At 42.3% G+C, this 18,582-nt stretch overlaps 41 non-coding genes across 41 annotated transcripts; all 41 read left to right on the forward strand.

The window, feature by feature from the left end:
* The first annotated feature begins 522 nt into the window (after positions 1-522).
* Positions 523-595, forward strand: TRNAV-CAC (transfer RNA valine (anticodon CAC)). The gene has a single exon. It is a non-coding gene; the product is annotated as a tRNA-Val (tRNA).
* A 464-nt stretch (positions 596-1,059) lies between these two features.
* TRNAV-CAC (transfer RNA valine (anticodon CAC)) lies at positions 1,060-1,132 on the forward strand. Its single transcript has one exon. It is a non-coding gene; the product is annotated as a tRNA-Val (tRNA).
* Positions 1,133-1,276: 144 nt separating this feature from the next.
* TRNAV-UAC (transfer RNA valine (anticodon UAC)) lies at positions 1,277-1,349 on the forward strand. Its single transcript has one exon. It is a non-coding gene; the product is annotated as a tRNA-Val (tRNA).
* Positions 1,350-1,494: 145 nt separating this feature from the next.
* TRNAV-AAC (transfer RNA valine (anticodon AAC)) lies at positions 1,495-1,567 on the forward strand. Its single transcript has one exon. It is a non-coding gene; the product is annotated as a tRNA-Val (tRNA).
* A 581-nt stretch (positions 1,568-2,148) lies between these two features.
* Positions 2,149-2,221, forward strand: TRNAV-CAC (transfer RNA valine (anticodon CAC)). The gene has a single exon. It is a non-coding gene; the product is annotated as a tRNA-Val (tRNA).
* Positions 2,222-2,366: 145 nt separating this feature from the next.
* On the forward strand, positions 2,367-2,439 carry TRNAD-AUC (transfer RNA aspartic acid (anticodon AUC)). The gene has a single exon. It is a non-coding gene; the product is annotated as a tRNA-Asp (tRNA).
* Positions 2,440-3,116: 677 nt separating this feature from the next.
* Positions 3,117-3,189, forward strand: TRNAV-UAC (transfer RNA valine (anticodon UAC)). The gene has a single exon. It is a non-coding gene; the product is annotated as a tRNA-Val (tRNA).
* A 262-nt stretch (positions 3,190-3,451) lies between these two features.
* On the forward strand, positions 3,452-3,524 carry TRNAV-CAC (transfer RNA valine (anticodon CAC)). Its single transcript has one exon. It is a non-coding gene; the product is annotated as a tRNA-Val (tRNA).
* Positions 3,525-3,669: 145 nt separating this feature from the next.
* TRNAV-AAC (transfer RNA valine (anticodon AAC)) lies at positions 3,670-3,742 on the forward strand. Its single transcript has one exon. It is a non-coding gene; the product is annotated as a tRNA-Val (tRNA).
* A 145-nt stretch (positions 3,743-3,887) lies between these two features.
* TRNAV-UAC (transfer RNA valine (anticodon UAC)) lies at positions 3,888-3,960 on the forward strand. Its single transcript has one exon. It is a non-coding gene; the product is annotated as a tRNA-Val (tRNA).
* A 347-nt stretch (positions 3,961-4,307) lies between these two features.
* On the forward strand, positions 4,308-4,380 carry TRNAV-UAC (transfer RNA valine (anticodon UAC)). Its single transcript has one exon. It is a non-coding gene; the product is annotated as a tRNA-Val (tRNA).
* Positions 4,381-5,381: 1,001 nt separating this feature from the next.
* TRNAV-CAC (transfer RNA valine (anticodon CAC)) lies at positions 5,382-5,454 on the forward strand. The gene has a single exon. It is a non-coding gene; the product is annotated as a tRNA-Val (tRNA).
* A 145-nt stretch (positions 5,455-5,599) lies between these two features.
* Positions 5,600-5,672, forward strand: TRNAV-UAC (transfer RNA valine (anticodon UAC)). Its single transcript has one exon. It is a non-coding gene; the product is annotated as a tRNA-Val (tRNA).
* Positions 5,673-5,817: 145 nt separating this feature from the next.
* Positions 5,818-5,890, forward strand: TRNAV-CAC (transfer RNA valine (anticodon CAC)). Its single transcript has one exon. It is a non-coding gene; the product is annotated as a tRNA-Val (tRNA).
* A 145-nt stretch (positions 5,891-6,035) lies between these two features.
* Positions 6,036-6,108, forward strand: TRNAV-UAC (transfer RNA valine (anticodon UAC)). Its single transcript has one exon. It is a non-coding gene; the product is annotated as a tRNA-Val (tRNA).
* A 1,252-nt stretch (positions 6,109-7,360) lies between these two features.
* On the forward strand, positions 7,361-7,433 carry TRNAV-CAC (transfer RNA valine (anticodon CAC)). The gene has a single exon. It is a non-coding gene; the product is annotated as a tRNA-Val (tRNA).
* Positions 7,434-7,780: 347 nt separating this feature from the next.
* Positions 7,781-7,853, forward strand: TRNAV-UAC (transfer RNA valine (anticodon UAC)). Its single transcript has one exon. It is a non-coding gene; the product is annotated as a tRNA-Val (tRNA).
* A 145-nt stretch (positions 7,854-7,998) lies between these two features.
* On the forward strand, positions 7,999-8,071 carry TRNAV-CAC (transfer RNA valine (anticodon CAC)). Its single transcript has one exon. It is a non-coding gene; the product is annotated as a tRNA-Val (tRNA).
* Positions 8,072-8,535: 464 nt separating this feature from the next.
* On the forward strand, positions 8,536-8,608 carry TRNAV-CAC (transfer RNA valine (anticodon CAC)). The gene has a single exon. It is a non-coding gene; the product is annotated as a tRNA-Val (tRNA).
* A 145-nt stretch (positions 8,609-8,753) lies between these two features.
* Positions 8,754-8,826, forward strand: TRNAV-UAC (transfer RNA valine (anticodon UAC)). Its single transcript has one exon. It is a non-coding gene; the product is annotated as a tRNA-Val (tRNA).
* Positions 8,827-8,971: 145 nt separating this feature from the next.
* Positions 8,972-9,044, forward strand: TRNAV-CAC (transfer RNA valine (anticodon CAC)). The gene has a single exon. It is a non-coding gene; the product is annotated as a tRNA-Val (tRNA).
* A 145-nt stretch (positions 9,045-9,189) lies between these two features.
* TRNAV-CAC (transfer RNA valine (anticodon CAC)) lies at positions 9,190-9,262 on the forward strand. Its single transcript has one exon. It is a non-coding gene; the product is annotated as a tRNA-Val (tRNA).
* Positions 9,263-9,726: 464 nt separating this feature from the next.
* TRNAV-CAC (transfer RNA valine (anticodon CAC)) lies at positions 9,727-9,799 on the forward strand. The gene has a single exon. It is a non-coding gene; the product is annotated as a tRNA-Val (tRNA).
* Positions 9,800-9,944: 145 nt separating this feature from the next.
* On the forward strand, positions 9,945-10,017 carry TRNAV-UAC (transfer RNA valine (anticodon UAC)). The gene has a single exon. It is a non-coding gene; the product is annotated as a tRNA-Val (tRNA).
* A 145-nt stretch (positions 10,018-10,162) lies between these two features.
* TRNAV-CAC (transfer RNA valine (anticodon CAC)) lies at positions 10,163-10,235 on the forward strand. Its single transcript has one exon. It is a non-coding gene; the product is annotated as a tRNA-Val (tRNA).
* Positions 10,236-10,380: 145 nt separating this feature from the next.
* TRNAV-UAC (transfer RNA valine (anticodon UAC)) lies at positions 10,381-10,453 on the forward strand. Its single transcript has one exon. It is a non-coding gene; the product is annotated as a tRNA-Val (tRNA).
* Positions 10,454-10,598: 145 nt separating this feature from the next.
* Positions 10,599-10,671, forward strand: TRNAV-UAC (transfer RNA valine (anticodon UAC)). Its single transcript has one exon. It is a non-coding gene; the product is annotated as a tRNA-Val (tRNA).
* A 145-nt stretch (positions 10,672-10,816) lies between these two features.
* On the forward strand, positions 10,817-10,889 carry TRNAV-CAC (transfer RNA valine (anticodon CAC)). Its single transcript has one exon. It is a non-coding gene; the product is annotated as a tRNA-Val (tRNA).
* A 144-nt stretch (positions 10,890-11,033) lies between these two features.
* On the forward strand, positions 11,034-11,106 carry TRNAV-AAC (transfer RNA valine (anticodon AAC)). Its single transcript has one exon. It is a non-coding gene; the product is annotated as a tRNA-Val (tRNA).
* Positions 11,107-11,570: 464 nt separating this feature from the next.
* On the forward strand, positions 11,571-11,643 carry TRNAV-CAC (transfer RNA valine (anticodon CAC)). Its single transcript has one exon. It is a non-coding gene; the product is annotated as a tRNA-Val (tRNA).
* A 347-nt stretch (positions 11,644-11,990) lies between these two features.
* On the forward strand, positions 11,991-12,063 carry TRNAV-UAC (transfer RNA valine (anticodon UAC)). The gene has a single exon. It is a non-coding gene; the product is annotated as a tRNA-Val (tRNA).
* A 145-nt stretch (positions 12,064-12,208) lies between these two features.
* Positions 12,209-12,281, forward strand: TRNAV-AAC (transfer RNA valine (anticodon AAC)). The gene has a single exon. It is a non-coding gene; the product is annotated as a tRNA-Val (tRNA).
* Positions 12,282-12,426: 145 nt separating this feature from the next.
* TRNAV-UAC (transfer RNA valine (anticodon UAC)) lies at positions 12,427-12,499 on the forward strand. Its single transcript has one exon. It is a non-coding gene; the product is annotated as a tRNA-Val (tRNA).
* A 362-nt stretch (positions 12,500-12,861) lies between these two features.
* TRNAV-AAC (transfer RNA valine (anticodon AAC)) lies at positions 12,862-12,934 on the forward strand. Its single transcript has one exon. It is a non-coding gene; the product is annotated as a tRNA-Val (tRNA).
* Positions 12,935-14,389: 1,455 nt separating this feature from the next.
* On the forward strand, positions 14,390-14,462 carry TRNAV-CAC (transfer RNA valine (anticodon CAC)). Its single transcript has one exon. It is a non-coding gene; the product is annotated as a tRNA-Val (tRNA).
* Positions 14,463-15,026: 564 nt separating this feature from the next.
* TRNAV-AAC (transfer RNA valine (anticodon AAC)) lies at positions 15,027-15,099 on the forward strand. Its single transcript has one exon. It is a non-coding gene; the product is annotated as a tRNA-Val (tRNA).
* Positions 15,100-15,680: 581 nt separating this feature from the next.
* On the forward strand, positions 15,681-15,753 carry TRNAV-CAC (transfer RNA valine (anticodon CAC)). Its single transcript has one exon. It is a non-coding gene; the product is annotated as a tRNA-Val (tRNA).
* Positions 15,754-16,116: 363 nt separating this feature from the next.
* On the forward strand, positions 16,117-16,189 carry TRNAV-CAC (transfer RNA valine (anticodon CAC)). The gene has a single exon. It is a non-coding gene; the product is annotated as a tRNA-Val (tRNA).
* A 363-nt stretch (positions 16,190-16,552) lies between these two features.
* On the forward strand, positions 16,553-16,625 carry TRNAV-AAC (transfer RNA valine (anticodon AAC)). Its single transcript has one exon. It is a non-coding gene; the product is annotated as a tRNA-Val (tRNA).
* Positions 16,626-17,843: 1,218 nt separating this feature from the next.
* On the forward strand, positions 17,844-17,916 carry TRNAV-AAC (transfer RNA valine (anticodon AAC)). The gene has a single exon. It is a non-coding gene; the product is annotated as a tRNA-Val (tRNA).
* A 581-nt stretch (positions 17,917-18,497) lies between these two features.
* Positions 18,498-18,570, forward strand: TRNAV-AAC (transfer RNA valine (anticodon AAC)). Its single transcript has one exon. It is a non-coding gene; the product is annotated as a tRNA-Val (tRNA).
* The last annotated feature ends 12 nt before the right edge of the window (positions 18,571-18,582 follow it).

An 18,582-nucleotide genomic window follows, 5' to 3' on the forward strand; every position in this document is an offset into this window, starting at 1 on the left:
ATGAACTTGATGAGTTCATCATTCTTGAATGTTGGCATAGGTCTATACCAGTGAACTGAGTTGCAACTTAGCAAGTAGGACAAGCAGTTTCCGTAGTGTAGTGGTTATCACGTTCGCCTCACACGCGAAACCGGGTGGAAACATTTTACGTAAAACCCCAAAAACTCGTATTTTATTTAGAGTGCACGTAAAATGTGCCCTCATGAATTTGATGAGTCCTAACACGGGAAAGGTCCCCGGTTCGAAACCAGCCGGAAACATTTTACGTAAAATCTAACAAAATCGTATTTTATTTAAAGTGCACGTAAAATGTGCCCTCATGAACTTGATGAGTCCTAACACGGGAATGGTCCCCGGTTCGAAACCAGCCGGAAACATTTTACGTAAAATCTAACAAATTCGTATTTTATTTAAAGTGCACGTAAAATGTGCCTTCATGAACTTGATTTTTTCATCATTCTTCACTATTGACATAGGTCGATACCAGTGAAGTGTGTTGCAACTTAACAGCGTGGACAAGCAGTTTCCGTAGTGTAGTGGTTATCATGTTCGCCTCACACGCGAAAGGTCCCCGGTTCGAAACCGGGCGGAAACATTTTACGTAAAACCAAAAAAAATCGTGTTTTATTTAAAGTTCACGTAAAATGTGCCCTCATCAAGGTGATGAATTCATCATTCTGCATTGTTGGCATAGGTCTATACCAGTGAACTGAGTTGCAACTTAGCAAGTAGGACAAGCAGTTTCCGTAGTGTAGTGGTTATCACGTTCGCCTCACACGCGAAACCGGGTGGAAACAATTTACGTAAAACCCCAATAACTCGTATTTTATTTAGAGTGCACGTAAAATGTGCCCTCATGAATTTGATGAGTCCTAACACGGGAAAGGTCCCCGGTTCGAAACCAGCCGGAAACATTTTACGTAAAATCTAACAAATTCGTATTTTATTTAAAGTGCACGTAAAATGTGCCTTCATGAACTTGATTTTTTCATCATTCTTCACTATTGACATAGGTCGATACCAGTGAAGTGTGTTGCAACTTAACAGGGTGGACAAGCAGTTTCCGTAGTGTAGTGGTTATCACGTTCGCCTCACACGCGAAAGGTCCCCGGTTCGAAACCGGGCGGAAACATTTTACGTGAAACCAAAAAAATCGTGTTTTATTTAAAGTTCACGTAAAATGTGCCCTCATGAAGGTGATGAATTCATCATTCTGCATTGTTGGCATAGGTCTATACCAGTGAAGTGTTTTGCAACTTCAAAGGTTTGCCAAGAAGTTTCCGTAGTGTAGTGGTTATCACGTTCGCCTTACACGCGAAAGGTCCCCGGTTCGAAACCGGGCGGAAACATTTTACGTAAAACCAAAAAAAATCGTGTTTTATTTAAAGTTCACGTAAAATGTGCCTTCATGAACTTGATGAGTTCATCATTCTGCATTGTTGGCATAGGTCTATACCAGTGAAGTGTGTTGCAACTTAGCATTTAGAGCAAGCAGTTTCCGTAGTGTAGTGGTTATCACGTTCGCCTAACACGCGAAAGGTCCCCGGTTCGAAACCGGGTGGAAACATTTTACGTAAAACCAAAACAAATCGTGTTTTATTTAAAGTGCACGTAAAATGTGCCTTCATGAACTTGATGAGTTCATCATTCTTGAATGTTGGCATAGGTCTATACCAGTGAACTGAGTTGCAACTTAGCAAGTAGGACAAGCAGTTTCCGTAGTGTAGTGGTTATCACGTTCGCCTCACACGCGAAACCGGGTGGAAACATTTTACGTAAAACCCCAAAAACTCGTATTTTATTTAGAGTGCACGTAAAATGTGCCCTCATGAATTTGATGAGTCCTAACACGGGAAAGGTCCCCGGTTCGAAACCAGCCGGAAACATTTTACGTAAAATCTAACAAAATCGTATTTTATTTAAAGTGCACGTAAAATGTGCCCTCATGAACTTGATGAGTCCTAACACGGGAATGGTCCCCGGTTCGAAACCAGCCGGAAACATTTTACGTAAAATCTAACAAATTCGTATTTTATTTAAAGTGCACGTAAAATGTGCCTTCATGAACTTGATTTTTTCATCATTCTTCACTATTGACATAGGTCGATACCAGTGAAGTGTGTTGCAACTTAACAGCGTGGACAAGCAGTTTCCGTAGTGTAGTGGTTATCATGTTCGCCTCACACGCGAAAGGTCCCCGGTTCGAAACCGGGCGGAAACATTTTACGTAAAACCAAAAAAAATCGTGTTTTATTTAAAGTTCACGTAAAATGTGCCCTCATCAAGGTGATGAATTCATCATTCTGCATTGTTGGCATAGGTCTATACCAGTGAAGTGTTTTGCAACTTCAAAGGTTTGCCAAGAAGTTTCTGTAGTGTAGTGGTTATCACGTTCGCATATCCACCGAAAGGTCCCCGGTTCGAAACCGGGCGGAAACATTTTACGTAAAAGCAAAGAAATTGGTGTTTTATTTAAAGTGCACGTAAAATGTGCCTTCATGAACTTGATGATTTCATCATTCTTCACTGTTGTCATAGGTCTATACCAGTGAAGTGTGTTGCAACTTAGCAAGTTGGACAAGCAGTTTCAGTAGTGTAGTGGTTATCACGTTCGCCTCACACGCGAAAGGTCCCCGGTTCGAAACCGGGTGGAAACATTTTACGTAAAACCAAAGAAATTGGTGTTTTATTTAAAGTGCACGTAAAATGTGCCTTCATGAACTTGATGAGTTCATCATTCTTGAATGTTGGCATAGGTCTTAACCAGTGAACTGAGTTGCAACTTAGCAAGTAGGACAAGCAGTTTCCGTAGTGTAGTGGTTATCACGTTCGCCTCATACGCGAAACCGGGTGGAAACAATTTACGTAAAACCCCAAAAACTCGTGTTTTGTTTAGAGTGCACGTAAAATGTGCCCTCATGAAGGTTATGAATTCATCATTCTTCACTGTTGGCATAGGTCTATACCAGTGAAGTGTGTTGCAACTTAGCAAGCAGTTTCCGTTATGTTCTTTTGTTTGTATTATGACTGCAGGAATTGCGGTCTATGCAAACATGACTCCTTGTAAAAAGGTGTCAGTTTTGTTGCCAGATAGAAGGGTAAAGAACAAATTATCAGTTTCCGTAGTGTAGTGGTTATCACGTTCGCTTTACATGTGAAAGGTCCCCGGATCGAAACCGGGTGGAAGCATTTTACGTAAAATCTAACAAATTCGTATTTTATTTAAAGTGCACGTAAAATGTGCCCTCATGAACTTGATGAGTCCTAACACGGGAATGGTCCCCGGTTCGAAACCAGCCGGAAACATTTTATGTAAAATCTAACAAATTCGTATTTTATTGAAAGTGCACGTAAAATGTGCCTTCATGAACTTGATTTTTTCATCATTCTTCACTATTGACATAGGTCGATACCAGTGAAGTGTGTTGCAACTTAACAGGGTGGACAAGGAGTTTCCGTAGTGTAGTGGTTATCACGTTCGCCTCACACGCGAAAGGTCCCAGGTTCGAAACCGGGCGGAAACATTTTACGTAAAACCAAAAAGAATCGTGTTTTATTTAAAGTTCACGTAAAATGTGCCTTCATGAACTTGATGAGTTCATCATTCTTGACTGTTGGCATAGGTCTATATCAGTGAAGTGTGTTGCAACTTAGCATTTAGAGCAAGCAGTTTCCGTAGTGTAGTGGTTATCACGTTCGCCTAACACGCGAAAGGTCCCCGGTTCGAAACCGGGCGGAAACATATTACGTAAAACCCCAAAAACTCGTGTTTTATTTAGAGTGCACGTAAAATGTGCCCTCATGAAGGTCATGAATTCATCATTCTTCACTGTTGGCATAGGTCTATACCAGTGAAGTGTGTTGCAACTTAGCAAGTAAGACAAGCAGTTTCCGTAGTGTAGTGGTTATCACGTTCGCTTTACACGCGAAAGGTCCCGGGTTTGAAACCGGGTGGAAACATTTTACGTAAAACCAAAGAAATTGGTGTTTTATTTAAAGTGCACGTAAAATGTGCCTTCATGAACTTGATGAGTTCATCATTCTTGAATGTTGGCATAGGTCTATACCAGTGAACTGAGTTGCAACTTAGCAAGTAGGACAAGCAGTTTCCGTAGTGTAGTGGTTATCACGTTCGCCTCACACGCGAAACCGGGTGGAAACATTTTACCTAAAACCCCAAAAACTCGTGTTTTATTTAGAGTGCACGTAAAATGTGCCCTCATGAAGGTCATGAATTCATCATTCTTCACGGTTGGCATAGGTCTATACCAGTGAAGTGTGTTGCAACTTAGCAAGTAAGACAAGCAGTTTCCGTAGTGTAGTGGTTGTCACGTTCGCTTTACACGCGAAAGGTCCCCGGTTTGAAACCGGGCGGAAACATTTAACGTAAAACCAAAGAAATTGGTGTTTTATTTAAAGTGCACGTAAAATGTGCCTTCATGAACTTGATGAGTTCATCATTCTTGAATGATGGCATAGGTCTATACCAGTGAACTGAGTTGCAACTTAGCAAGTAGGACAAGCAGTTTCCGTAGTGTAGTGGTTATCACGTTCGCCTCACACGCGAAACCGGGTGGAAACATTTTACGTAAAACCCCAAAAACTCGTGTTTTATTTAGAGTGCACGTAAAATGTGCCCTCATGAACTCGATGAGTCCTAACACGGGAAAGGTCCCCGGATCGAAACCAGCCGGAAACATTTTACGTAAAATCTAACAAATTCGTATTTTATTTAAAGTGCACGCAAAATGTCCCTTCATGAACTTGATTTTTTCATCATTCTTCACTATTGACATAGGTCGATACCAGTGAATTGTGTTGCAACTTAACAGGGTGGACAAGCAGTTTCTGTAGTGTAGTGGTTATCACGTTCGCCTCACACGTGAAAGGTCCCTGGTTTGAAACCGGGTGGAAACATTTTACGTAAAACAAAAAAAAATCGTGTTTTATTTAAAGTTCACGTAAAATGTGCCCTTATGAAGGTGATGAATTCATCATTCTGCCTTGTTGGCATAGGTCTATACCAGTGAAGTGTGTTGCAACTTTTCATTTAGAGCAAGCAGTTTCCGTAGTGTAGTGGTTATCACGTTCGCCTCACATGCGAAACCGGGTGGAAACATTTTACGTAAAACCCCAAAAAATCGTGTTTTATTTAGAGTGCACGTAAAATGTGCCCTCATGAACTTGATGAGTCCTAACACGGGAAAGGTCCCCGGTTCGAAACCAGCCGGAAACATTTTACGTAAAATCTAACAAATTCGTATTTTATTTAAAGTGCACGTAAAATGTGCCTTCATGAACTTGATTTTTTCATCATTCTTCACTATTGACATAGGTCGATACCAGTGAAGTGTGTTGCAACTTAACAGGGTGGACAAGGAGTTTCCGTAGTGTAGTGGTTATCACGTTCGCCTCACACGCGAAAGGTCCCTGGTTCGAAACCGGGTGGAAACATTTTACGTAAAACCCCAAAAACTCGTGTTTTATTTAGAGTGCACGTAAAATGTGCCCTCATGAAGGTCATGAATTCATCATTCTTCACTGTTGGCATAGGTCTATACCAGTGAAGTGTGTTGCAACTTAGCAAATAAGACAAGCAGTTTCCGTAGTGTAGTGGTTATCACGTTCGCTTTACACGCGAAAGGTCCCCGGTTCGAAACCGGGCGGAAACATTTTACGTAAAACCAAAGAAATTGGTGTTTTATTTAAAGTGCGCGTAAAATGTGCCTTCATGAACTTGATGAGTTCATCATTCTTGAATGTTGGCATAGGTCTATACCAGTGAACTGAGTTGCAACTTAGCAAGTAGGACAAGCAGTTTCCATAGTGTAGTGGTTATCACGTTCGCCTCACACGCGAAAGGTCCCCGGTTCGAAACCGGGCGGAAACATTTTACGTAAAACCCCAAAAAATCGTGTTTTATTTAAAGTTCAGGTAAAATGTGCCCTCATGAACTTGATGAGTTCATCATTCTTGACTGTTGGCATAGGTCTATACCAGTGAACTGAGTTGCAACTTAGCACGTAGGACAAGCAGTTTCCGTAGTGTAGTGGTTATCACGTTCGCTTTACACGCGAAAGGTCCCTGGTTCGAAACCGGGCGGAAACATTTTACGTAAAACCAAAGAAATTGGTGTTTTATTTAAAGTTCACGTAAAATGTGCCTTCATGAACTTGATGAGTTCATCATTCTGCATTGTTGGCATAGGTCTATACCAGTGAAGTGTGTTGCAACTTAGCAAGTAAGACAAGCAGTTTCCGTAGTGTAGTGGTTATCACGTTCGCTTTACACGTGTAGTGGTGATACGCGCTGGGTGTATATGTCGTGTGCCAGCGCGTATGTACGGGTGTGTGTGTGGTGACGCGCGCTGACGGGGAGGAGCAGGCGTCAGTGCGCGGGTGGGGGTAGTGCTGCTGATTGGCTGTGTGCCGGTGACGCGCCCAGAGGGAGTGATCGGGTAGCAGCGCGGTGTGATTGGTCGGGGAGTGGAAACACGCGCTGAGCGGAACCGGATCGTAGGGATAGCGCGTGGGGATTGGGTAACTGAGGAGCGGTGCCGACGTTGAGGTCCGCATCCGCTCCGTCTCCCGGGAAGAAGGGGTATATAAGGTGATGCACAGAGGAGCAGGGGGGAGAAGTGGAACCATCTAAGAATGAAGACGAAGGTGCAGAGATAGAGCCCGGAGAGGAGAGTAATGGAGAGTAGAGGAGAGTACGGTATAGTGTGTAGCCAGCGAGAGAGAACGGTCTACACGAGCTGAGTAATGTATAGTGTGTAGCCAGCGAGAGAGAACGGTCTACACGAGCTGAGTAATGTATAGTGTGTAGCCAGAGAGAGAGAACGGTCTACACGAGCCGAGTATGCATACGGTGTAGCCAGAGAGAGAGGAAGGTCTACACGAGCCGAGTATGCATACGGTGTAGCCAGGGAGAGAGATGCAAAGTCGAGGCGAGTGGAGAGTGTAGCAGAGGCGCAGAGTCTACACGAGGCGAGAGAGGAGTGTAGCCGAGGCGCGGAGTCTACACGAGGGACAGAGAGCCAGCAGCACAGAATCCAGAGTCAAGAGAAGCGCATTGTGAAGAAGAGAGGCCACGCGTTGTATTGTTACAAGTCAAGATTTAATAAAAGAAGTGTGTTCCCGTCAAGGAGTTTCCTGCCGTCATTTCCAATACTTCACACGCGAAAGGTCCCGGGTTTGAAACCGGGTGGAAACATTTTACGTAAAACCAAAGAAATTGGTGTTTTATTTAAAGTGCACGTAAAATGTGCCTTCATGAACTTGATGAGTTCATCATTCTTGAATGTTGGCATAGGTCTATACCAGTGAACTGAGTTGCAACTTAGCAAGTAGTACAAGCAGTTTCCGTAGTGTAGTGGTTATCACGTTCGCCTCACACGCGAAAGGTCCCCGGTTCGAAACCGGGCGGAAACATTTAACGTAAAACCCCAAAAAATCGTGTTTTATTTAAAGTTCACGTAAAATGTGCCCTCATGAAGGTGATGAATTCATCATTCTGCATTGTTGGCATAGGTCTATACCAGTGAAGTGTTTTGCAACTTCAAAGGTTTGCCAAGAAGTTTCAGTAGTGTAGTGGTTATCACGTTCGCCTCACACGCGAAACCGGGTGGAAACATTTTACGTAAAACCCCAAAAACTCGTGTTTTATTTAGAGTGCACGTAAAATGTGCCCTCATGAAGGTCATGAATTCATCATTCTTCACTGTTGGCATAGGTCTATACCAGTGAAGTGTGATGCAACTTAGGAAGTAAGACAAGCAGTTTCCGTAGTGTAGTGGTTATCACGTTCGCTTTACATGCGAAAGGTCCCCGGTTCGAAACCGGGCGGAAACATTTTACGTAAAACCAAAGAAATTGGTGTTTTATTTAAAGTGCACGTAAAATGTGCCTTCATGAACTTGATGAGTTCATCATTCTTGAATGTTGGCATAGGTCTATACCAGTGAACTGAGTTGCAACTTAGCAAGTAGGCCAAGCAGTTTCCGTAGTGTAGTGATTATCACGTTCGCCTCACACGCGAAAGGTCCCCGGTTCGAAACCGGGCGGAAACATTTTACGTAAAACCCCGAAAAATCGTGTTTTATTTAAAGTTCACGTAAAATGTGCCCTCATGAAGGTGATGAATTCATCATTCTGCATTGTTGGCATAGGTCTATACCTGTGAAGTGTTTTGCAACTTCAAAGGTTTGCAAAGAAGTTTCCGTAGTCTAGTGGTTATCACGTTCGCCTCACATGCGAAACCGGGTGGAAACATTTTACGTAAAACCCCAAAAAATCGTGTTTTATTTAGAGTGCACGTAAAATGTGCCCTCATGAACTTGATTAGTCCTAACACGGGAAAGGTCCCCGGTTCGAAACCAGCCGGAAACATTTTACGTAAAATCTAACAAATTCGTATTTTATTTAAAGTGCACGTAAAATGTGCCTTCATGAACTTGATTTTTTCATCATTCTTCACTATTGACATAGGTCGATACCAGTGAAGTGTGTTGCAACTTAACAGGGTGGACAAGGAGTTTCCGTAGTGTAGTGGTTATCACGTTCGCCTCACACGCGAAAGGTCCCCGGTTCGAAACCGGGCGGAAACATTTTACGTAAAACCCCAAAAACTCGTGTTTTATTTAGAGTGCACGTAAAATGTGCCCTCATGAAGGTCATGAATTCATCATTCTTCACTGTTGGCATAGGTCTATACCAGTGAAGTGTGTTGCAACTTAGCAAATATGACAAGCAGTTTCCGTAGTGTAGTGGTTATCACGTTCGCTTTACACGCGAAAGGTCCCCGGTTCGAAACCGGGCAGAAACATTTTACGTAAAACCAAAGAAATTGGTGTTTTATTTAAAGTGCACGTAAAATGTGCCTTCATGAACTTGATGAGTTCATCATTCTTGAATGTTGGCATAGGTCTATACCAGTGAACTGAGTTGCAACTTAGCAAGTAGGACAAGCAGTTTCCGTAGTGTAGTGGTTATCACGTTCGCCTCACACGCGAAAGGTCCCCGGTTCGAAACCGGGCGGAAACATTTTACGTAAAACCCCAAAAAATCGTGTTTTATTTAAAGTTCAGGTAAAATGTGCCCTCATGAACTTGATGAGTTCATCATTCTTGACTGTTGGCATAGGTCTATACCAGTGAACTGAGTTGCAACTTAGCAAGTAGGACAAGCAGTTTCCGTAGTGTAGTGGTTATCACGTTCGCCTCACACGCGAAAGGTCCCCGGTTCGAAACCGGGTGGAAACATTTTACGTAAAACCCCGAAAAATCGTGTTTTATTTAAAGTTCACGTAAAATGTGCCCTCATGAAGGTGATGAATTCATCATTCTGCATTGTTGGCATAGGTCTATACCTGTGAAGTGTTTTGCAACTTCAAAGGTTTGCAAAGAAGTTTCCGTAGTGTAGTGGTTATCACGTTCGCCTCACATGCGAAACCGGGTGGAAACATTTTACGTAAAACCCCAAAAAATCGTGTTTTATTTAGAGTGCACGTAAAATGTGCCCTCATGAACTTGATGAGTCCTAACACGGGAAAGGTCCCCGGTTCGAAACCAGCCGGAAACATTTTACGTAAAATCTAACAAATTCGTATTTTATTTAAAGTGCACGTAAAATGTGCCTTCATGAACTTGATTTTTTCATCATTCTTCACTATTGACATAGGTCGATACCAGTGAAGTGTGTTGCAACTTAACAGGGTGGACAAGGAGTTTCCGTAGTGTAGTGGTTATCACGTTCGCCTCACACGCGAAAGGTCCCCGGTTCGAAACCGGGCGGAAACATTTTACGTAAAACCCCAAAAACTCGTGTTTTATTTAGAGTGCACGTAAAATGTGCACTCATGAAGGTCATGAATTCATCATTCTTCACTGTTGGCATAGGTCTATACCAGTGAAGTGTGTTGCAACTTAGCAAATATGACAAGCAGTTTCCGTAGTGTAGTGGTTATCACGTTCGCTTTACACGCGAAAGGTCCCCGGTTCGAAACCGGGCGGAAACATTTTACGTAAAACCAAAGAAATTGGTGTTTTATTTAAAGTGCACGTAAAATGTGCCTTCATGAACTTGATGAGTTCATCATTCTTGAATGTTGGCATAGGTCTATACCAGTGAACTGAGTTGCAACTTAGCAAGTAGGACAAGCAGTTTCCGTAGTGTAGTGGTTATCACGTTCGCCTCACACGCGAAAGGTCCCCGGTTCGAAACCGGGCGGAAACATTTTACGTAAAACCCCAAAAAATCGTGTTTTATTTAAAGTTCAGGTAAAATGTGCCCTCATGAACTTGATGAGTTCATCATTCTTGACTGTTGGCATAGGTCTATACCAGTGAACTGAGTTGCAACTTAGCAAGTAGGACAAGCAGTTTCCGTAGTGTAGTGGTTATCACGTTCGCTTTACACGCGAAAGGTCCCTGGTTCGAAACCGGGCGGAAACATTTTACGTAAAACCAAAGAAATTGGTGTTTTATTTAAAGTTCACGTAAAATGTGCCTTCATGAACTTGATGAGTTCATCATTCTGCATTGTTGGCATAGGTCTATACCAGTGAAGTGTGTTGCAACTTAGCAAGTAAGACAAGCAGTTTCCGTAGTGTAGTGGTTATCACGTTCGCTTTACACGCGAAAGGTCCCGGGTTTGAAACCGGGTGGAAACATTTTACGTAAAACCAAAGAAATTGGTGTTTTATTTAAAGTGCACGTAAAATGTGCCTTCATGAACTTGATGAGTTCATCATTCTTGAATGTTGGCATAGGTCTATACCAGTGAACTGAGTTGCAACTTAGCAAGTAGGACAAGCAGTTTCCGTAGTGTAGTGGTTATCACGTTCGCCTCACACGCGAAAGGTCCCCAGTTCGAAACCGGGCGGAAACATTTTACGTAAAACCCCGAAAAATCGTGTTTATTTAAAGTTCACGCAAAATGTGCCCTCATGAAGGTGATGAATTCATCATTCTGCATTGTTGGCATAGGTCTATACCTGTGAAGTGTTTTGCAACTTCAAAGGTTTGCAAAGAAGTTTCCGTAGTGTAGTGGTTATCACGTTCGCCTAACACGCGAAAGGTCCCCGGTTCGAAACCGGGCGGAAACATTTTACGTAAAACCAAAGAAATTGGTGTTTTATTTAAAGTGCACGTAAAATGTGCCTTCATGAACTTGATGAGCTCATCATTCTTGAATGTTGGCATAGGTCTATACCAGTGAACTGAGTTGCAACTTCAAAGGTTTGCCAAGAAGTTTCCGTAGTGTAGTGGTTATCACGTTCGCCTCACACGCGAAACCGGGTGGAAACATTTTACGTAAAACCCCAAAAACTCGTGTTTTATTTCGAGTGCACGTAAAATGTGCCCTCATGAACTTGATGAGTCCTAACACGGGAAAGGTCCCCGGTTCGAAACCAGCCGGAAACATTTTACGTAAAATCTAACAAATTCGTATTTTATTTAAAGTGCACGTAAAATGTGCCTTCATGAACTTGATTTTTTCATCATTCTTCACTATTGACATAGGTCGATACCAGTGAAGTGTGTTGCAACTTAACAGGGTGGACAAGCAGTTTCCGTAGTGTAGTGGTTATCACGTTCGCCTCACACGCGAAAGGTCCCCGGTTCGAAACCGGGCGGAAACATTTTACGTAAAACCAAAAAAAATCGTGTTTTATTTAGAGTGCACGTAAAATATGCCTTCATGAACTTGATGAGTTCATCATTCTTGAATGTTGGCATAGGTCTATACCAGTGAACTGAGTTGCAACTTAGCAAGTAGGACAAGCAGTTTCTATAGTGTAGTGGTTATCACGTTCGCCTCACACGTGAAACTGGGTGGAAACATTTTACGTAAAACCCCAAAAACTCGTGTTTTATTTAGAGTGCACGTAAAATGTGCCCTCATGAAGGTCATGAATTCATCATTCTTCACTGTTGGCATAGGTCTATACCAGTGAAGTGTGTTGCAACTTAGCAAGTAAGACAAGCAGTTTCCGTAGTGTAGTGGTTATCACGTTCGCTTTACACGCGAAAGGTCCCCGGTTCGAAACCGGGTGGAAACATTTTACGTAAAACCAAAGAAATTGGTGTTTTATTTAAAGTGCACGTAAAATGTGCCTTCATGAACTTGATGAGTTCATCATTCTTGAATGTTGGCATAGGTCTATGCCAGTGAACTGAGTTGCAACTTAGCAAGTAGGACAAGCAGTTTCCGTAGTGTAGTGGTTATCACGTTCGCCTAACACGCGAAAGGTCCCCGGTTCGAAACCGGGCGGAAACATTTTACGTAAAACCAAAAAAAATCGTGTTTTATTTGAAGTTCACGTAAAATGTGCCCTTATGAAGGTGATGAATTCATCATTCTTCACTGTTGGCATAGGTCTATACCAGTGAAGTGTGTTGCAACTTCACAGGTTTGCCAAGCAGTTTCCGTAGTGTAGTGGTTATCACGTTTGCTTTACATGCGAAAGGTCCCCGGTTCAAAACCGGGTGGAAACATTTAACGTAAAACTAAAAAAATCGTGTTTTATTTAAAGTGCATGTAAAATGTGCCTTCATGTACTTGATCAGTTCATCATTGTGCATTGTTGGCATAGGTCTATACCAGTGAAGTGTTTTGCAACTTCACAGGTTTGCCAAGCAGTTTCCGTAGTGTAGTGGTTATCATGTTCGCCTCACACGCGAAAGGTCCCCGGTTTGAAACCTGGCGGAAACATTTTTCGTAAAACCAAAAAAATCCGTGTTTTATTTAAAGTGCACGTAAAATGTGCCTTCGTGAACTTGATGAGTTCATCATTCTTGACTGTTGGCAAAGGTCTATACCAGTGAAGTGTTTTGCAACTTCACAGGTTCGACAAGAAGTTTCCGTAGTGTAGTGGTTATCACGTTCGCCTAACACGCGAAAGGTCCCCGGTTCGAAACCGGGCGGAAACATTTTACGTAAAACCAAAAAAATCCGTGTTTTATTTAAAGTGCACGTAAAATGTGCCTTCATGAACTTGATGAGTTCATCATTCTGCATTGTTGGCATAGGTCTATACCAGTGAAGTGTTTTGCAACTTCACAGGTGTGCCAAGCAGTTTCCGTAGTGTAGTGATTATCACGTTCGCTTTACACGCGAAAGGTCCCCGGTTCGAAACTCGGCAGAAGCATTTTACGTAAAACCAAAAAAAAATTCGTGTTTTTTTTAAAGTTCACGTAAAATGTGCCTTCATGAACTTGATGAGTTCATCATTCTGCATTGTTGGCATAGGTCTATACCAGTGAAGTGTGTTGCAATTTAACAGGGTGGACACGCATTTTCCGTAGTGTAGTGGTTATCACGTTTGCCTCACACGCGAAAGGTCCCCGGATCGAAACCGGGCGGAAACATTTTACGTGAAACCAAAAAAAATCGTGTTTTATTTAAAGGGCACGTAAAATGTGCCTTCATGAACTCGATGAGTTCATCATTCTTGACTGTGGGCATAGGTCTATACCAGTGAAGTGTGTTGCAACTTAGCATTTAGGACAAGCAGTTTCCGTAGTGTAGTGGTTATCACGTTCGCCTCACACGTGAAAGGTCCCCGGTTTGAAACCGGGCGGAAACATTTTACTTAAAACCAACAAAAATCGTGTTTTATTTAAAGTGCATGTAAAATGTGCCCTCATGAAGGTGATGAATTCATCATTCTTCACTGTTGGCATAGGTCTATACCAGTGAAGTGTGTTGCAACTTAGCATTTAGGACAAGCAGTTTCCGTAGTGTAGTGGTTATCACGTTCGCCTCACACGTGAAAGGTCCCCGGTTTGAAACCGGGCGGAAACATTTTACTTAAAACCAACAAAAATCGTGTTTTATTTAAAGTGCATGTAAAATGTGCCCTCATGAAGGTGATGAATTCATCATTCTTCACTGTTGGCATAGGTCTATACCAGTGAAGTGTGTTGCAACTTCACAGGTTTGCAAAGCAGTTTCTGTAGTGTAGTGGTTATCATGTTCGCCTCACACGCGAAAGGTCCCCGGTTTGAAACCGGGCGGAAACATTTTACGTAAAACCAAAAAAAATCGTGTTTTATTTAAAGTGCACGTAAAATGTGCCTTCATGAACTTGATGAGTTCATCATTCTTGACTGTGGGCATAGGTCTATACCAGTGAAGTGTGTTGCAACTTAGCATTTAGGACATGCAGTTTCCGTAGTGTAGTGGTTATCAAGTTCGCCTCACACGCGAAAGGTTCCCGGTTCGAAACCGGGCGGAAACATTTTACGTAAAACCAACAAAAATCGTGTTTTATTTAAAGTGCATGTAAAATGTGCCCTCATGAAGGTGATGATTTCATCATTCTTCACTGTTGGCATAGGTCTATACCAGTGAAGTGTGTTGCAACTTCACAGGTTTGCCAAGCAGTTTCCGTAGTGTAGTGGTTATCACGTTTGCCTCACACGCAAAAGGTCCCCGGTTCGAAACCAGGCGGAAACATTTAAAGTAAAACCAAAAAGTATAGTGTTTTTTTTAAAGTTCACGTAAAATGTGCCTTCATGAACTTGATGAGTTCATCATTCTGCATTGTTGGCATAGGTCTATACCAGTGAAGTGTTTTGCAACTTAACAGGGTGGACACGCATTTTCCGTAGTGTAGTGGTTATCACGTTCGCTTTACACGCGAAAGGTCCCCGGTTCGAAACTCGGCAGAAGCATTTTACGTAAAACCAAAAAAAAATCGTGTTTTATTTAAAGTGCACGTAAAATGTGCCTTCATGAACTTGATGAGTTCATCATTCTTGACTGTTGGCATAGGTCTATACCAGTGAAGTGTGTTGCAACTTAGCATTTAGGACAAGCAGTTTCCGTAGTGTAGTGGTTATCACGTTCGCCTCACACGCGAATGGTCCGCGGTTCGAAACGTAAAACCAACAAAAATCGTGTTTTATTTAAAGTGCACGTAAAATGTGCCCTCATGAAGGTGATGAGTTCATCATTCTTGACTGTTGGCATAGGTTTATACCAGTGAAGTGTTTTGCAACTTCACAGGTTTGACAAGAAGTTTCAGTAGTGTAGTGGTTATCACGTTCGCCTAACACGCGAAAGGTCCCCGGTTCGAAACCGGGCGGAAACATTTTACGTAAAACCAAAAAAATCCGTGTTTTATTTAAAGTGCACGTAAAATGTGCCTTCATGAACTTGATGAGTTCATCATTCTTGACTGTTGGCATAGGTCTATACCAGTGAAGTGTGTTGCAACTTAGCATTCAGGACAAGCAGTTTCCGTAGTGTAGTGGTTATCATGTTCGCCTCACCCCCGAAAGGTCCCCGGTTTGAAACCGGGCGGAAACATTTTACGTAAAACCAAAAAAAATCGTGTTTTATTTAAAGTGCACGTAAAATGTGCCTTCATGAACTTGATGAGTTCATCATTCTTGACTGTGGGCATAGGTCTATACCAGTGAAGTGTGTTGCAACTTAGCATTTAGGACAAGCAGTTTCCGTAGTGTAGTGGTTATCATGTTCGCCTCACACGCGAAAGGTCCCCGGTTTGAAACTGGGCGGAAACATTTTACTTAAAACCAACAAAAATCGTGTTTTATTTAAAGTGCATGTAAAATGTGCCCTCATGAACTTGATGAGTTCATCATTCTTCACTGTTGGCATAGGTCTATACCAGTGAAGTGTGTTGCAACTTAGCATTTAGGACAAGCAGTTTCCGTAGTGTAGTGGTTATCACGTTCGCCTCACACGCGAAAGGTCCCCGGTTCGAAACCGGGCGGAAACATTTTACGTAAAACCAACAAAAATCGTGTTTTATTTAAAGTGCATGTAAAATGTGCCCTCATGAAGGTGATGAATTCATCATTCTTCACTGTTGGCATAGGTCTATACCAGTGAAGTGTGTTGCAACTTAGCATTTAGGACAAGCAGTTTCCGTAGTGTAGTGGTTATCATGTTCGCCTCACACGCGAAAGGTCCCCGGTTTGAAACTGGGCGGAAACATTTTACTTAAAACCAACAAAAATCGTGTTTTATTTAAAGTGCATGTAAAATGTGCCCTCATGAACTTGATGAGTTCATCATTCTTCACTGTTGGCATAGGTCTATACCAGTGAAGTGTGTTGCAACTTAGCATTTAGGACAAGCAGTTTCCGTAGTGTAGTGGTTATCACGTTCGCCTCACACGCGAAAGGTCCCCGGTTCGAAACCGGGCGGAAACTTTTTACGTAAAACCAACAAAAATCGTGTTTTATTTAAAGTGCATGTAAAATGTGCCCTCATGAAGGTGATGAATTCATCATTCTTCACTGTTGGCATAGGTCTATACCAGTGAAGTGTGTTGCAACTTAGCATTTAGGACAAGCAGTTACCGTAGTGTAGTGGTTATCATGTTCGCCTCACACGCGAAAGGTCCCTGGTTTGAAACCGGGCGGAAACATTTTTCGTAAAACCAAAAAAATCCGTGTTTTATTTAAAGTGCACGTAAAATGTGCCTTCGTGAACTTGATGAGTTCATCATTCTTGACTGTTGGCATAGGTCTATACCAGTGAAGTGTTTTGCAACTTCACAGGTTTGACAAGAAGTTTCAGTAGTGTAGTGGTTTTCACGTTCGCCTAACACGCGAAAGGTCCCCGGTTCGAAACCGGGCGGAAACATTTTACGTAAAACCAAAAAAATCCGTGTTTTATTTAAAGTGCACGTAAAATGTGCCTTCATGAACTTGATGAATTCATCATTCTTCACTGTTGGCATAGGTCTATACCAGTGAAGTGTGTTGCAACTTCACAGGTTTGCAAAGCAGTTTCTGTAGTGTAGTGGTTATCATGTTCGCCTCACACGCGAAAGGTCCCCGGTTTGAAACCGGGCGGAAACATTTTACGTAAAACCAAAAAAAATCGTGTTTTATTTAAAGTGCACGTAAAATGTGCCTTCATGAACTTGATGAGTTCATCATTCTTGACTGTGGGCATAGGTCTATACCAGTGAAGTGTGTTGCAACTTAGCATTTAGGACATGCAGTTTCCGTAGTGTAGTGGTTATCACGGTCGCCTCACACGCGAAAGGTTCCCGGTTCGAAACCGGGCGGAAACATTTTACGTAAAACCAACAAAAATCGTGTTTTATTTAAAGTGCATGTAAAATGTGCCCTCATGAAGGTGATGATTTCATCATTCTTCACTGTTGGCATAGGTCTATACCAGTGAAGTGTGTTGCAACTTCACAGGTTTGCCAAGCAGTTTCCGTAGTGTAGTGGTTATCACGTTTGCCTCACACGCAAAAGGTCCCCGGTTCGAAACTAGGCGGAAACATTTAAAGTAAAACCAAAAAGTATAGTGTTTTTTTTAAAGTTCACGTAAAATGTGCCTTCATGAACTTGATGAATTCATCATTCTTCACTGTTGGCATAGGTCTATACCAGTGAAGTGTTTTGCAACTTAAAAGGGTGGACACGCATTTTCCGTAGTGTAGTGGTTATCACGTTCGCTTTACACGCGAAAGGTCCCCGGTTCGAAACTCGGCAGAAGCATTTTACGTAAAACCAAAAAAAAATCGTGTTTTATTTAAAGTGCACGTAAAATGTGCCTTCATGAACTTGATGAGTTCATCATTCTTGACTGTTGGCATAGGTCTATACCAGTGAAGTGTGTTGCAACTTAGCATTTAGGACAAGCAGTTTCCGTAGTGTAGTGGTTATCACGTTCGCCTCACACGCGAATGGTCCCCGGTTCGAAACGTAAAACCAACAAAAATCGTGTTTTATTTAAAGTGCACGTAAAATGTGCCCTCATGAAGGTGATGAGTTCATCATTCTTGACTGTTGGCATAGGTTTATACCAGTGAAGTGTTTTGCAACTTCACAGGTTTGACAAGAAGTTTCAGTAGTGTAGTGGTTATCACGTTCGCCTAACACGCGAAAGGTCCCCGGTTCGAAACCGGGCGGAAACATTTTACGTAAAACCAAAAAAATCCGTGTTTTATTTAAAGTGCACGTAAAATGTGCCTTCATGAACTTGATGAGTTCATCATTCTTGACTGTTGGCATAGGTCTATACCAGTGAAGTGTGTTGCAACTTAGCATTCAGGACAAGCAGTTTCCGTAGTGTAGTGGTTATCAGGTTCGCCTCACCCCCGAAAGGTCCCCGGTTTGAAACCGGGCGGAAACATTTTACGTAAAACCAAAAAAAATCGTGTTTTATTTAAAGTGCACGTAAAATGTGCCTTCATGAACTTGATGAGTTCATCATTCTTGACTGTGGGCATAGGTCTATACCAGTGAAGTGTGTTGCAACTTAGCATTTAGGACAAGCAGTTTCCGTAGTGTAGTGGTTATCATGTTCGCCTCACACGCGAAAGGTCCCCGGTTTGAAACTGGGCGGAAACATTTTACTTAAAACCAACAAAAATCGTGTTTTATTTAAAGTGCATGTAAAATGTGCCCTCATGAAGGTGATGAATTCATCATTCTTCACTGTTGGAATAGGTCTATACCAGTGAAGTGTGTTGCAACTTCACAGGTTAGACAAGAAGTTTCCGTAGTGTGGTGGTTATCACGTTCGCCTAACACGCGAAAGGTCCCCGGTTCGAAACCGGGCGGAAACATTTTACGTAAAA

This window comes from Lampetra fluviatilis, chromosome 35 (genome assembly GCF_964198595.1).
Source record: "Lampetra fluviatilis chromosome 35, kcLamFluv1.1, whole genome shotgun sequence".
Lineage (NCBI taxonomy): Eukaryota > Metazoa > Chordata > Hyperoartia > Petromyzontiformes > Petromyzontidae > Lampetra > Lampetra fluviatilis.